This window comes from Hordeum vulgare, chromosome 6H (genome assembly GCF_904849725.1).
Source record: "Hordeum vulgare subsp. vulgare chromosome 6H, MorexV3_pseudomolecules_assembly, whole genome shotgun sequence".
In the NCBI taxonomy this organism is placed as follows: Eukaryota; Viridiplantae; Streptophyta; class Magnoliopsida; order Poales; family Poaceae; genus Hordeum; species Hordeum vulgare.
Window position 1 is genome coordinate 538,541,004 of NC_058523.1, and position 13,959 is coordinate 538,554,962.

Consider the following 13,959-nt stretch of genomic DNA (forward strand, 5'->3'; position numbering starts at 1 on the left):
GAGATCTGGCGGTGATTCATAGGGCGATGGAGCTTGCGGCGTACAGAGAAGGAGATGGTGGCCGGTACAATTTCCCTACCCTTGACGGGGTCTTCTCCTGCAATACGGCGTCCTGGTGACGATGCCGCCAATGTCTCTCACCGACGCCTGGCAACACGTATGGCCCCTGACGGGTTTCCCTCCCATGCCGCATCTCTTCCCTCTTAGGCTGATCTGTTCAATACATGGAGGCATCGATCTAGACCCCGTGGAAACAATAGTCTGGATCCACTCTCTTCCATGTCTCCCTCCTCTGTTAATTCCTCCTCTTATTCCTCTCTCTCGCCCTGATTAGTTTTTCCTCTTTGAATTGCAGCATGCAGGACGCTGGATTGAGTGCACGCGGGCGACTAGGATCAACAACAGCAGCGGAGTTATTACAGCCCCAAAGAAGGTACATCAAGCTCAATGATAAATCGATGGATATGTACATCTAATCTTGCCAAGCTAACGGGAGTTGTAAACTAATGAAGGATTTCATACTTTTAGTGAATCAACAACAATGACACTGGTTCATGGCGTTGCTTTATCCTTTGAATCTTAGGACCGTGTAGTTCATTTCTTTGTTGAGCAGCTGGCTACAAACAACATTCATCCACACAGCCATGATGGACTATCCAATCCTAGCAAATTTCTTGATGAATCTGCTTTCTTACCAAGTCAAGGAGGTTAGCCACTCGTAACCTAATTTACAACTATTACTCTTGCCTGCATTACATCAAATGAATGAGAGTAACATGTGTTTCAGAGTTACCAAACTGAGTCATGCAAAAAGAGGTCATGTTCTTTTTATTCCTTTGTTTTGCATGTAATTCTCTAGACATTTCTGCAGATGTGCAAGATCATTGATTCTTTTCCTGCGGGAGCGGACGTCATCGACAGGGCTTTCGCTGCGGCGAGCGTGTACTAAAATTACACAGGCGACCAGAAATGCTTCCATGTGGAGGGTGGCGATGACCCTCATGGCTTCGAAGGATGGAGCTGACAGGTACAAGCCTGAAACACATACATGTGTATGTGATGTACTGAACTACTGATAACACATGAAGACTGAGAACATCACATATGTGTTTTCTGAAACAAACTCTTGTGCAGGCATGTACAGAGATGGTCATGCCAAATGACAGTGTCGAACGAGAGTATGTTCCCACAATACAATTTCAGTTACGAGAAGAGTTCCGACAACTGCCTCGTGGGCTATGGAGTTCGTCCGAGAATGGACTGGATCACTTCTGAATATGGTGGCCATGTAAGTTTTTTTCCGATTTTCAGTGTTTACATACGAACCGTCAGTAGCAGCATTTCTTTGGGTGGCATGTGCTCACCTGGTACTGCGCTGCACAACCCACTACAGAAAATTGACAAGGTTCTCAAGAGGTTTGGGAGCAACATCATCTTCTCCAACGGGATGCGAGACCCATGGAGTGGAGGCGGGTAGGAGTAAAAGATTTCTCACCATCTCATCTATTCATGTTGATACTTTCAACCATTTAGCTAGCAATTTTTACCATAGTAAACAATAATAAATAGTCTTCTTTCTGAACTGCTACCAGGGTCCTCAAGAACATATCGTCCATCATCATTGCTCTTGTCATGGAGAAAGGTAAACATGAAGTTGCAGAAAATATGGGAGGTCAAAAGTATTCCAAACTTATTTACACATGGCTGCGTGATATTCAGGGGCCATCATTTGGACTTGAGATCTACAACAAAGGATGATCCAGACTGGCTTGTAGAACATAGGAGGCTGGAAGTTGAGATCATACATGGATGGATAGATCAGTATAACAAAGACATTTCACAGATGTAGCAGTAAGAAGGCGCCATGGATTTTCATAATCAAGGAAACTAAATGTGGCTACATGGAAAATAAAAGGACTTCCCTTTCTTCTACAGGACGATAAACACAAAAACGGGAAATGGAGGCCGCTACAATTTCCCTGCCCTTGACGGGGTCTTCTCCTGTAATACGGCGTCCTGGTGACGATGCCGCCAACGGCTCTCACCGACGCGTGGCGACACATACGACCCCTGACGACTTTCCCTCCCATGCCACATCTCTTCCCTCTTAGGCTGATCTGTTCAATACATGGAGGCATCGATCTAGACCCCGTGGACACAATAGTCTGGATCCACTCTCTTCCATGTCTCCCTCCTCTGTTAATCCCTCCTCTTATTCCTCTCTCTCCCCCTGATTAGTTTTTCCTCTTTGAATTGCAGCATGCAGAATGCTGGATTGAGTGCACGCGAGCGACTAGGATCAACAACGACAGCAGAGTCATTCACTGGGTGTTTGGGTTGATTGTGTGCTACATGACAAGTAACTAAAAAAAATAAAGGAAACAGAGTTGTAGAATAACTGTCAAGTTGATGTAATCAACTATGTTTTCTCTTAGTCCCACTTAATTCTCTGTACAAACAAATTAGGAATATTTTTTTCTACGCCAAAAAAACTGAGATCTACGTGAACTCTACCTTTGGCTCCATACCTTGGTGGTTTCTCTTTGTCCCACTTAATTCTCTATACAAACAGATTAGGAATATTTTTTGGTACGGCAAAAAATCTGAGATCTACGTGAACTCTACCTTTGGCTGCATACCTTGGTGATTTCTTCATCATAGTAAGAGTGGGCCACGAGAATATGAGAATTCATCACCTAGCTTACCTAATGCAACGTGAAGAAATATAAGAGGATCTAGCTTAATCCATGTGTATGGTAGCAGATCCTCTACTTTGCTTTTGAGTGTGGATTATATTAAGCAAATGCTCTTTGTTTCATATGTTGCAGTTTTCTTATTTACATAAAAATTTCACACAGAAAAAGGGGCTAAATTTAGTGGGGTTCATATATTTCTCTATGGTATATCATAGCACTTTATGTTGATTTTTTACACGGTACTTTGTTGCCAGCGTGTAGGTCAATTTTAGTTCTAGCTCTTAGTGCTCTTTGTACAGTTCTGGATGTCAGGCCAATCATTGTCTGAAGCTTGGCATTTTAAGAATCTGACATAAAATGTTTTTTTCTATGTAAGGAAGCATCGGCTTTTAGCAATCTTTCAATTGATTATTGTATTTCCAAGATTGGAAATCTTTCTTGCAAACGATTTTGACTAAAGAGTTAAAAATATTCGCAAGTAAATGTTGATTTAGTTTACACGTAAGCAAGCAAAGTTATGTTTGTTTTAGAAATATACCTTTTCCCCTTATTTTTGACATGATTTCTATTGATGCAGGTTAGCATTTTACTTACTCAAAAACGGTGGCCAAGGTCCACACTGCTGTAGCTAGAGATATATTATTTTCTGTATGTCATGTTTTATTTGCAGATAAGATGATTTAAGGCAAGACTTTATAGGAAGAATTCTGATCAAAGTATGCTCCCACAAAACATGTGATGTTTATATTGTATATGATCGGAACTTCATATAAGTTTATCCTTTCAGAAGTTGCTATCATTCCTGCATTGTTCAAAAATTAGAGTAGCTGCGAAAGAGATAGATAATGCCATGTCAATGAATTGTAATTAGTGTAGATATTGGTAATACAAAATTAGACGCTACCATGGTGGGTCACCAAGTTTTGACTAGCTAAACACAATCCACCATGGTTGTACGGTACCTTTGCCTGGCGAGCATACCCAATTTAGATATATACATAGTGTTGCCAATTTTATTTGTATTTATAAGAAGCTATGAAACAAAAATTTCCACTTCTAAACGAGAGTAAATATGTTGTGCTAATCATACAGGGAAAACATAAACCTCGTGAGTCAATAGACCGAGTCGTATTCCAGTAACCCTCATACTTGTTTTCGTACTACCGCTCGTCTCTGCCATGGGTAGGGTGCGGTTCAGTAGGTCGTCAACCCCTTTCTTGACACACACACCTTACAGAAAGGCCAAAGTGAAAGATACCAGTCGCCCCTGGTAGGCATGTCACTTGGTTCGGGGCCATGGTTGTCAAGGTTGGACCGAGGGGCTAGCACCCCTGTTTGCGCACGTTATAATTATATCGATCCTATGCCAATCAAGATCGTGGTCTCCCCACTTAGGGTTTTACTTAACGATTGTCGTGGGTGATCCCAGGCATCGGAAAGTTAAGCCGGTGTGTGCGGGTCAGGTGTGTTTTCTACTCAAAGATCGTAATCGGAATTAGTCAACGTCTCAGGTTGATTAAAGAAATCCGTTACTCGTGGGTAAGAGTACACCCTCTATAGAGTATAATATCTATTCGAATGGCCGTGTCCACAGTTAAGGACTACAGTCTGGGATAGGTCAGGTGTCGGTCTTAGTGTCGGTCTTCGGAGGAATTATTTAAACCAGGAGGCTGATCATGCATCACAACGGATGATTTTTATTATCAACTTGTTATGGACTAACCTTTTGTTTATATGAATTATGGAATATCCCTCGAAAGGTCATGCCACCGGGATATTATTTACAAAATAAGACCTTTATGCGTTGTCACTTCATTCGCCCGACTATGGCAAATTCATATTTTTATTTTTTTATAAGCCCTTTATGCGGTGTTGCTTCACACGCCCGACCGTGGCAAATTCACATTTTTATTTTTCTTATAAGCCCTTTGTGCGGTGTCGCTTCAGACGCCCGGCTATGGAAATTCCTATTATTATTCTCTTATAAGACCTTTATGTAGCGTCGCTCAAACACCCGATTCACGCATGTTTAATATTTTTCCCTTTCGAGGTGTTGCTTGATACGTCTCCAACGTATTTATAATTTTTAATGGTTCCATGCTATTATCATGTCAACTTTGGATGTTTTATATGCATGATTATGCTATTTTTGGGACTAACCTATTAACTCAGTGCCAGGTGTCAGTTTCTGTTTTTTTCGTGTTTTTGACCTTTTTTAGAGAAGAATATTAAACGGAGTCCAAACGGAGTAAAACCCGCGGGATGATTTTTTCCATAACAGAAGATATGCAGGGGACTTGAGAAGCAAGGCAGGAGACCTCGTGGAGATCAGAAGCCCCCTAGCCGCGGCCTGGGGGCGCCTGGCAGGCTTGTGGGCCCCACGTGGCTCCTTTGCCCTACCTTTTTCGCCTATAAATTCTCTAAAATCCCAAAACCAAAGAAGAGAGCCACAAAAATACTGTTCCGCCGCTGCAAGCTTCTGTCTCCGCAAGATCCCATCTGGGGACCGTTCTGGTGCCCTGTCGGAGGGGGATTCGGACACGGAGGGCTTCTTCATCAACACCATTGCTTCTCTGATGATGCGTGAGTAGTTCACCATAGACCTTCGGGTCCATAGCTAGTAGCTAGATGGCTTCTTCTCTCTCTTGGATCTTCAATACAAAGTTCTCCATGATCTTCATGGAGATCTATCCGATGTAACTTTCTCTTGCAGTGTGTTTGTTGAGATCCGATGAATTGTGGATTTATGATCAGATTATCTATGAATATTATTTGAGTCTCCTCTGATCTCTTATATGCATGATTTCGTATCCTTGTAATTCTCTTCGAGTTATGGGTTTCGTTTGGCCAACTTGATCTATAATTCTTGCAATGGGAGAAGTGCTTGGTTTTGGGTTCATACCGTGCGGCACCTAGTGATAGAAGGGGTAGCGAGGCACGCATCATGTTGTTGCCATCAAGGGTAAAAAGATGGGGGTTATATCATATTGCATGAATTTATCCCTCTACATCATGTCATCTTGCTTAAGGCGTTACACTGTTTGTTATGAACTCAATACACTAGATGCATGCTGGATAGCGGTCGATGTGTGGAGTGATAGTAGTAGATGCAGAAAGTATCGGTCTACTTGTCTCGGACATGATGCCTATATGTATGATCATTGCCTTAGATATCGTCAGGACTTTGCGCGATTCTATCAATTGCTCGACGGTAATTCGTTCACCCACCGTAATACTTGCTATCATGAGAGAAGCCTCTAGTGAACACTATGGCCCCTCGGTCTACTTCACATCCTATATTCAGATCTACAAAATTACTTTGTTGCACTTTTCACCTTCAGATCTCACCTTGCAAATAATCGTGAAGGGATTGACAACCCCTTTATAGCGTTGGCGGGTGCAAGTTTGTTTGTTTTTGTGCAGGTACATTGGTGCCTCATCTTGATACTCCTACTGGATTGATACCTTGGTTCTCAAACTAAGGAAAATACTTATTGCTACTGTGTTGCATCACCCTTTCCTCTTCAAGGGAAAAACCAATGCAAGCTCAAGAGGTAGCAAGAAGGATTTCTGGCGTCGTTGCCGGGGAGTATTCAAGTGAAGCATATCCAAGTAACTATCACAAACTCATCTCTTTCATTTACTTTATTTGCCTTTTGCCTCTCATTTTTCTCTCCCCCACTTCTGAAAAAAAATACAAAAATATTTGCCTTTTTAGTTGGCCCTTTTCTTTCGTTTGCTTTCTATTCGCTTGTGTGCTTGTCTGCTTGCTGAGTCACCATGTCTGAAAACACCAAATTGTGTGACTTCTCGAATACTAATAATAATGATTTTATTAGTACTCCGATTGCTCCCGCCACTAGTGCGGAATCATATGAAATCAATGATGCCTTGTTGAATCTTGTTATGAAAGAGCAATTTTTCGGCCTTTCTAGTGAAGATGCCGCATCCCATCTTAATACCTTCATTGAGTTATGCGATATGCAAAAGAAGAAAGATGTGGATAATGATATGATTAAATTGAAGCTATTTCCGTTCTCATTACGAGATCGAGCAAAAACTTGGTTTTCATCTTTACCCAAAAATAGTATTGATTCTTGGAACAAGTGTAAAGATGCCTTTATTTCCAAGTATTTTCCACCGGCTAAGATTATCTCTCTCCGTAATGATATCATGAATTTTAAGCAACTAGATCATGAAAATGTTGCGCAATCTTGGGAGAGAATAAAATTGATGATTAGAAATTGTCCCGCTCATGGCCTGAGTCTTTGGATGATTATACAAATCTTCTATGCTGGTTTGAATTTTGCTTCTAGAAATATCTTGGATTCCGCCTCTGGTGGAACTTTCATGGAAATCACAGTAGGAGAAGCCACAAAACTCCTAGATAATATCATGAAAAACTATTCTCAATGGAACACTGAAAGGTCACCTATGAGTAAAAAAGTGCATGCTATAGAAGAAATTAACTCTTTGAGTGCTATGATGGATGAGTTAATGTAGTTGTTTGCTAGTAAAGGTGCTCCTCTAGATCCAAATGATATGCCTTTGTATTCCTTGAATGAGAATAGCAATGAAAGCTTGGATGTTAACTTTGTTGGTAGGAATAATTTTGGCAACAACAATGCTTATAGAGGTCACTTTAATCCTAGGCCTTTTCCTAGTAATCAGTCTAATAACTTTGGCAATTCCTACAACAATGGTCATGGAAATTACAATAACTTACCCTCTGTCTTGAGAGTAATATTAAAGAGTTTATCAACTCGCAAAAGATTTTCAATGCGTCCATAGAATAAAAACTTCTTAAAATCGATGACTTGGCTAGGACCGTTGATAGAATGTCTCTTGATATTGATGCTTTGAAATTGAGATGTTCTCCTCCCAAGATTAATATGGATGAAACTTTGAAAGCTATGCGTGTTTCCATGAATGAGAGTAAAGAAAGAACTGCCCAAATTCGTGCTAGACATGAATGGCTTAAAAAGGCGTGTTCTTGTGATGAGAATCACGAAGATCTTAAAGTGCTTGGTGTGACTCCTATTTAATCCTTGTTTTCTAATGTAAATCCTAATGATGATGGGGCTAGATATGAATCCACTTTGGTTGAGAAATGCCCCAATGATTCGGAGTCCACTTATCTTGATGCTAAAAATACTGAAAGTGGAGTAGAGGATATCAAAACTTTGAGTAGTGATGAAATTACTACTTTGGATTTCAAGGAATTCAATTATGATAGTTGCTCTTTGATTGAATGTATTTCCTTGATGCAATCGATGCTAAACTCTCCACATGCTTATAGCCAAAATAAGGCCTTTATCGATCATATCGTTGATGCTATGATGAAATCTCTTGAAGAGAAACTTGAGTTGGAGATATCTATTCCTAGAAAACTTCATGATGAGTGGGAACCTACTATCAAAATCAAGATTAAATATTATGAATGCAATGCTTTGTGTGATTTGGGTGCTAGTGTTTCCGCTATTCCAAAGTCCTTATGTGATGTTCTAGGCTTCAATGAGATTGATGAGTGCTCTCTTAATTTGCATCTTGCGGATTCTACTATTAAGAAACCTATGGGAAGGATCAATGATGTTCTTATTATTGCAAATAGGAACTATGTGCCCGTAGATTTCATTGTGCTTGATATTGATTGCAATCCGACATGTCCCTCATTCTTGGTAGACCTTTCCTTAGGACTATTGGTGCTATTATCGATATGAAGGAATGGAATATTAAATTTCAATTTCCATTAAATAAGGGCATGGAACACTTTCCTAGAAAGAAAATAAAATTGCCTTATGAATCCATGATGAGGGCTACTTATGATTTGAGCACCAAAGACGACGATACTTGATTCTATGGCCTTATGCCTAGCTAAGGGCGTTAAACGATAGCGCTTGTTGGGAGGCAACCCAATGAATTTATTTTTGCTTTTTTGCTTTCTGTTTTGTTGTGTCCACACCATCATAATTCTGTTATGATTGTGTTTTTTATGTTTCTTTTAGTGTTTGTGCCAAGTAGATCCTTTATGATCAGTTTTTGTGATGGTTGTTTGATCTTGCTAAAAAAGACAGAAACTTTGTGCTCACGAAATTATTTTTAATTTCTATCCAGAAAGAGCTGTTTAGTTGATTCTTTTTGCTGCTGGTTGATATGCGAATTTCCCTAATTGTCATAATTGTTCAGAATTTTTGGGATAACAGAGGTATACGAAGTATACAGATTGCTACAGACTGGTCTGTTTTTGACAGATTCTATTTTTGTTGTGTTGATTTCTTATTTTGATGAAACTATGGTTAGTATCGAGGGTACTAGCCATGAAAAAGTGAGAATACAGTAATCTAACATAAATATAAATAGAAATCAAGTTTACTACAGTACCTAAAGAGTTGGTGGTTTGTTTTCTTATGCTAATGATATCACGAGTTTCTGTTTAAGTTTTGTGTTGTGAAGTTTTCAAGTTTTGGGTGATGCTCTCATGGACAATGGAATAAAGAGTGAAAGAGCTTAAGCTTGGGGATGCCCATTTCATCCCAAGCCAAATTCAAGTACACCAAAAAGCCTAAGCTTGGGGATGCCCCGGGAAGGCATCCCCTCTTTCGTCTTCAATCCATCAGTAACGTTCCTCGGAGCTATATTTTTATTCACCACATGATATGTGTTTTGCTTGGAGCGTCGTGTATTATAGGAGTATTTGCTTTTTGTTTTGTCACAATCATCCTTGCTGCACACCTTTTAGAGAGGGACATGCACTCATCATGAATTTTCTAGAATACTCAATGAGCTTCACTTATATCTTTTGAGTTAGGCAATTTAGCTCGCATGTGCTTCACTTATAACTTTTGAGGTAGATAACTTTGCTCTAGTGCTTCAATTAAATCTTTGTAGAGCACGGCGGCGTCATATTTTGTAGAAATAAAAACTCTCGATCTTCACTTATATCTTTTTGACAGTGCTCTCTCTAAGTAACTTGGTAATTGGCGTGTGCTATGAAATTAGTCCTAAATATGATAGGTGATGTCTACTATGCAACCTTCTCCTTGTAGACGTTGTTGGGCCTCCAAGTGCAGAGGTTTGTAGGACAGTAGCAATTTTCCCTCAAGTGGGTGTCCTAAGGTTTATCAATCCACGGGAGGCGTAGGATGAAGATGGTCTCTCTCAAGCAACCCTGCAACCATATAAAAAAGAGTCTCTTGTGTCCCCAACACACCCAATACAATGGTAAGTTGTATAGGTGCACTAGTTCAGTGAAGAGATAGTGATACAAGTGCAATATGGATGGTAGATATAGGTTATTTGTAATCTGAAATTACAAAAACAGCAAGGTAACTAGTAACAAAAGTGAGCACGGACGGTATTGCAATGCATGGAAACCAGGCCTAGGGTTCATACTTTCACTAGTGAAGTTCTCTCAATAATGATAACATAATTGGATCATATAACTAGCCCTCAACATGCAATAAAGAGTCACTCCAAAGTCACTAATAGCAGAGAACAAACGAAGAGATTATTATCGGGTATGAAACCACCACAAAGTTATTCTTTCTGATCGATCTATTCGAGAGTCCGTAGTAAAATAGCACGAAGCTATTCTTTCCGTTCAATCTTTCATAGAGTTCGTACTAGAATAACACCTTAAGATACATATCAACCAAGACCCTAATGTCACCTAGATACTCCATTGTCACCTCAAGTATCCTTCGGCATGATTATACGATATGCATCACATAATCTCAGAATCATCTATTCAACCAACACATAGAACTTCAAAGAGTGCCCCAAAGTTTCTACCGGAGAGTCAAAACGTGTGCCAACCCCTATACATAAGTTCCCAATGTCATAAACCCGCAAGTTGATCGCCAAAACATACATCGAGTACTCACATGAATCAAACGTGTGCCAACCCATATGCATAGGTTCCCAATGTCACGAACCCGCAAGTTGATCACCGCATATAGACACGTGCAAGACATACATCAAGTGTTCTCAAAGACGCAATTCGATGAGATAAATTCAAAGGGGAAACTCAATTCATTACAAGAAGGGAGAGGGGGAAGAACATCATAAGATCCAACTATAGTAGCAAAGCCCACGGTACATCGAGATCAAGACATCTCAAGAACACGAGAGAGAGAGATCAAACACATAGCTACTCGTACATACCCTCAGCCCCGAGGGTGAACTACTCCCTCCTCGTCATGGAGATCACCTGGATGATTAAGATGGCCACCGGAGATGGATTCCCCCTCCGGCAGGGTGCCGGAACGGGCTCAAGATTGGTTTTTGGTGGCTACAGAGGCTTGCGCGCCGGAACTCCCGATCTAGGTTTCCTTTGGGGGGTTTCTGAATTTATAGGAATTTATGGCCGTGGAATTACGTCGGTTGGGCCCACGAGGAGGTGACAAGCCTGGTAGGTGCGGCCTAGGGGTGGTCGCGCCTCCCGGGCTTGTGACTCCCTCATGGCTCTTCTGGCCTTCTTCCAAACCTTCGGGGGTCTCTTTTGGTCCAAAAAAAATCATCGTAAAGGTTTATTCCATTTGGACTCTGTCTGAAAAAGGGTCAAAAACACGGAAAAAACAGAAAATGGCACTTGGCACTGAGTTAATAGGTTAGTCCCAAAAAAGATATAAAATAGCATATTCATGCATATAAAACATCCAAGGTTGACAAGATAATAGCATGGAACCATCAAAAATTATAGATACGTTGGAGACGTATCAAGCATCCCCAAGCTTAACTCCTGCTCGTCCTCGAGTAGGGAAGTGATAAAGGCTGAATTTTTGATGTGGAATGCTACCTAACATATTTGTCTTTTGTAACTTCTTTCTTTTGGCATGAATGTTCAGATCCGTAAGATTCAAAACAATAGTTTACTATTGACATGGAAACAATAATACTTCAAGCAAACTAGTAAAGTAATCATGAACTTTTGAAATAATAATGCCAAAGAAAGTTATCCCTACAAAATCATATAGTCTGGCTATGCTCCATCATCCCCACACAACGAATTTAAATCATGCACAACCCCGGTATTGGCCAAGTAATTGTTTTCGCACTCTTACTTTCTCAAACCTTTTGTAACTATCACGCAATACATGAGCGTGAGCCATGGATATAGCACTATAAATGGAATAGAGTGTGGTGGTAGTTGTGAGACAAAAGGGAGGAGATGGTCACATTGACTCGGTGTATCAAAGGGCTATGGAGATGCCCATTAATAGATATAAATGTGAATGAGTAGGGATTGCCATACAAGGATGCACTAGAGCTATAAGTATGTGAAAGCTCAAAAGGAGAACTAGTGGGTGTGCATCCAACTTGCTTGCTCACGAAGACCTAGGGCAATTTTGAGGAAACCCATCATTGGAATATACAAGCCAAGTTATATAATGAAGATTCCCACTAGCATATGCTGGTGACGAAACGAGAGGCTCTCAATCATGAAGAACATGGTGCTATTATGAAGCACAAGTGTGGAAAAAGATAGTAGCATTGTCCCTTCTCTCTTTTTCTCTCTTTTTTTGTTTTTTTATTTGGGCTCTTGGGCCTCTCTTTTTTTCTCTTTTTTTTATTGGGCTCTTTGGCCTCTTTTTTTTCCTCACATGGGACAATGCTCTAATAATGATGACCATCACACTTTTATTTACTAACAGCTCAAAGCTCAGAACAATGATGACTCTATAGGAAATGCCTCCGGCAGTGTACCGGGATGTGCAACGATCTAGCTTGGCGTATGACGTTGAAACATCTCGCTAGCTATCTTACGATCATGCAATGGAAATATGAGAGTGACGGCACAAGTCATGAGACAGAACGGTGGGAGTTGCATGGCAATATATCTCGGAATGGCTAGGAAAATGCCATAATAGGTAGGTATGGTGGCTGTTTTGAGGAAGGTATATGGTGGGTTTGTGCACCGGCGAAAGTTGTGCGGTACTAGAGAGACTAGAAATGGTGGAAGGTGAAAGTGCATCTATACCATGGACTCACATTATCCATGAAGAACTCATATACTTATTGCGGAAGTTTTTATTAGTAATCGAAACAAGGTGCTAAACGCATACTCCTAGGGGAAGGGTTGGTAGGTGTTTAACCATCGCGCGATCCCGACCGCCACACAAAGGATGACATTCAATAAATCAATTATGCTCCGACTTTCTAACATAGCGGTTCACCATACGTGCATGCTACGGGAATCACTAAGTTCAACAAAAATATTTTTAGATTCACAACACCCTACTAGCATAACTCTAATATTACCATATCCATATCTCAAAACCAATTGAGAGGAATCAAACTTCTCTTTCTACTCAATGAACATGAAGGTGTAAGTTTTATTGTAACCTCTTTGGGTACCTATCACCTTCGGGACTACTTTCACAGCACAAACCAACTACCAAGTCACGCACCGCCGTGCTCTAAAAGATCTAAGTGAAGCACATAGAGCAAAATTATCTAGCTCAAAAGATATAAGTGAAGCATGATGAGCATTCTAGCAAATTCACGATGAGTGCATGTCTCTCTCAAAAGGTGTGCAGCAAGGATGATTGTGACACAACAAAAAGAAAATACTCCTAGGATACAAGACGATCCAAGCAAAACACATATCATGTGGTGAATAAAAATATAGCTCCAAGTAATGTTATCGATGGATTGAAGACGAAAGAGGGGATGCCTTCCCGGGGTATACCCAAGATTAGGCTTTTTGGTGTCCTTGAATTTGGATTTGTGGTGCCTTGGGCATCCCCAAGCTTAGGCTCTTTCCACTCCTTGTTCCATAGTCCATCGAAACTCTACCCAAAACTTCAAAACTTCACAATACAAAACTTAACGGAACTTCGTGAGAACATTAGCACAAGAAAACAAACTACCACTTCTTTAGATACTGTACCAATCTTGATTCCCATTTATATTGGTGTTGGCTTACTGTATTCTCACTTTTCCATGGCTAGTACCCCCGATACTATCCATAGTTTCATCAAAACAAGCAACCAACTCAACAAAAACAGAATCTGTCAAAAACAGACCAGTCTGTAGCAATCTGTATACTTTGTATACTTCTGGTACCTCACAAATTCTGACAAATTATGACTGCCTGGGCAAAAGGCATATCAACCCGCAGCAAAAAGAATCAACTCAAAATCTCTTTCTGAATGAAAATGAAAAATAATCTCGTGAGCGACAAGTTTCTGTCTTTTCTAGCAGGATCAAACAACCATCACCAAGACTAGTCATAAAGGTTTTGCTTGGCTCAAACACAAAA

General features: G+C 40.4%; 1 pseudogene; it reads left to right on the forward strand.

The window, feature by feature from the left end:
• The first annotated feature begins 644 nt into the window (after positions 1-644).
• LOC123405801 lies at positions 645-1,849 on the forward strand (annotated as a pseudogene).
• The last annotated feature ends 12,110 nt before the right edge of the window (positions 1,850-13,959 follow it).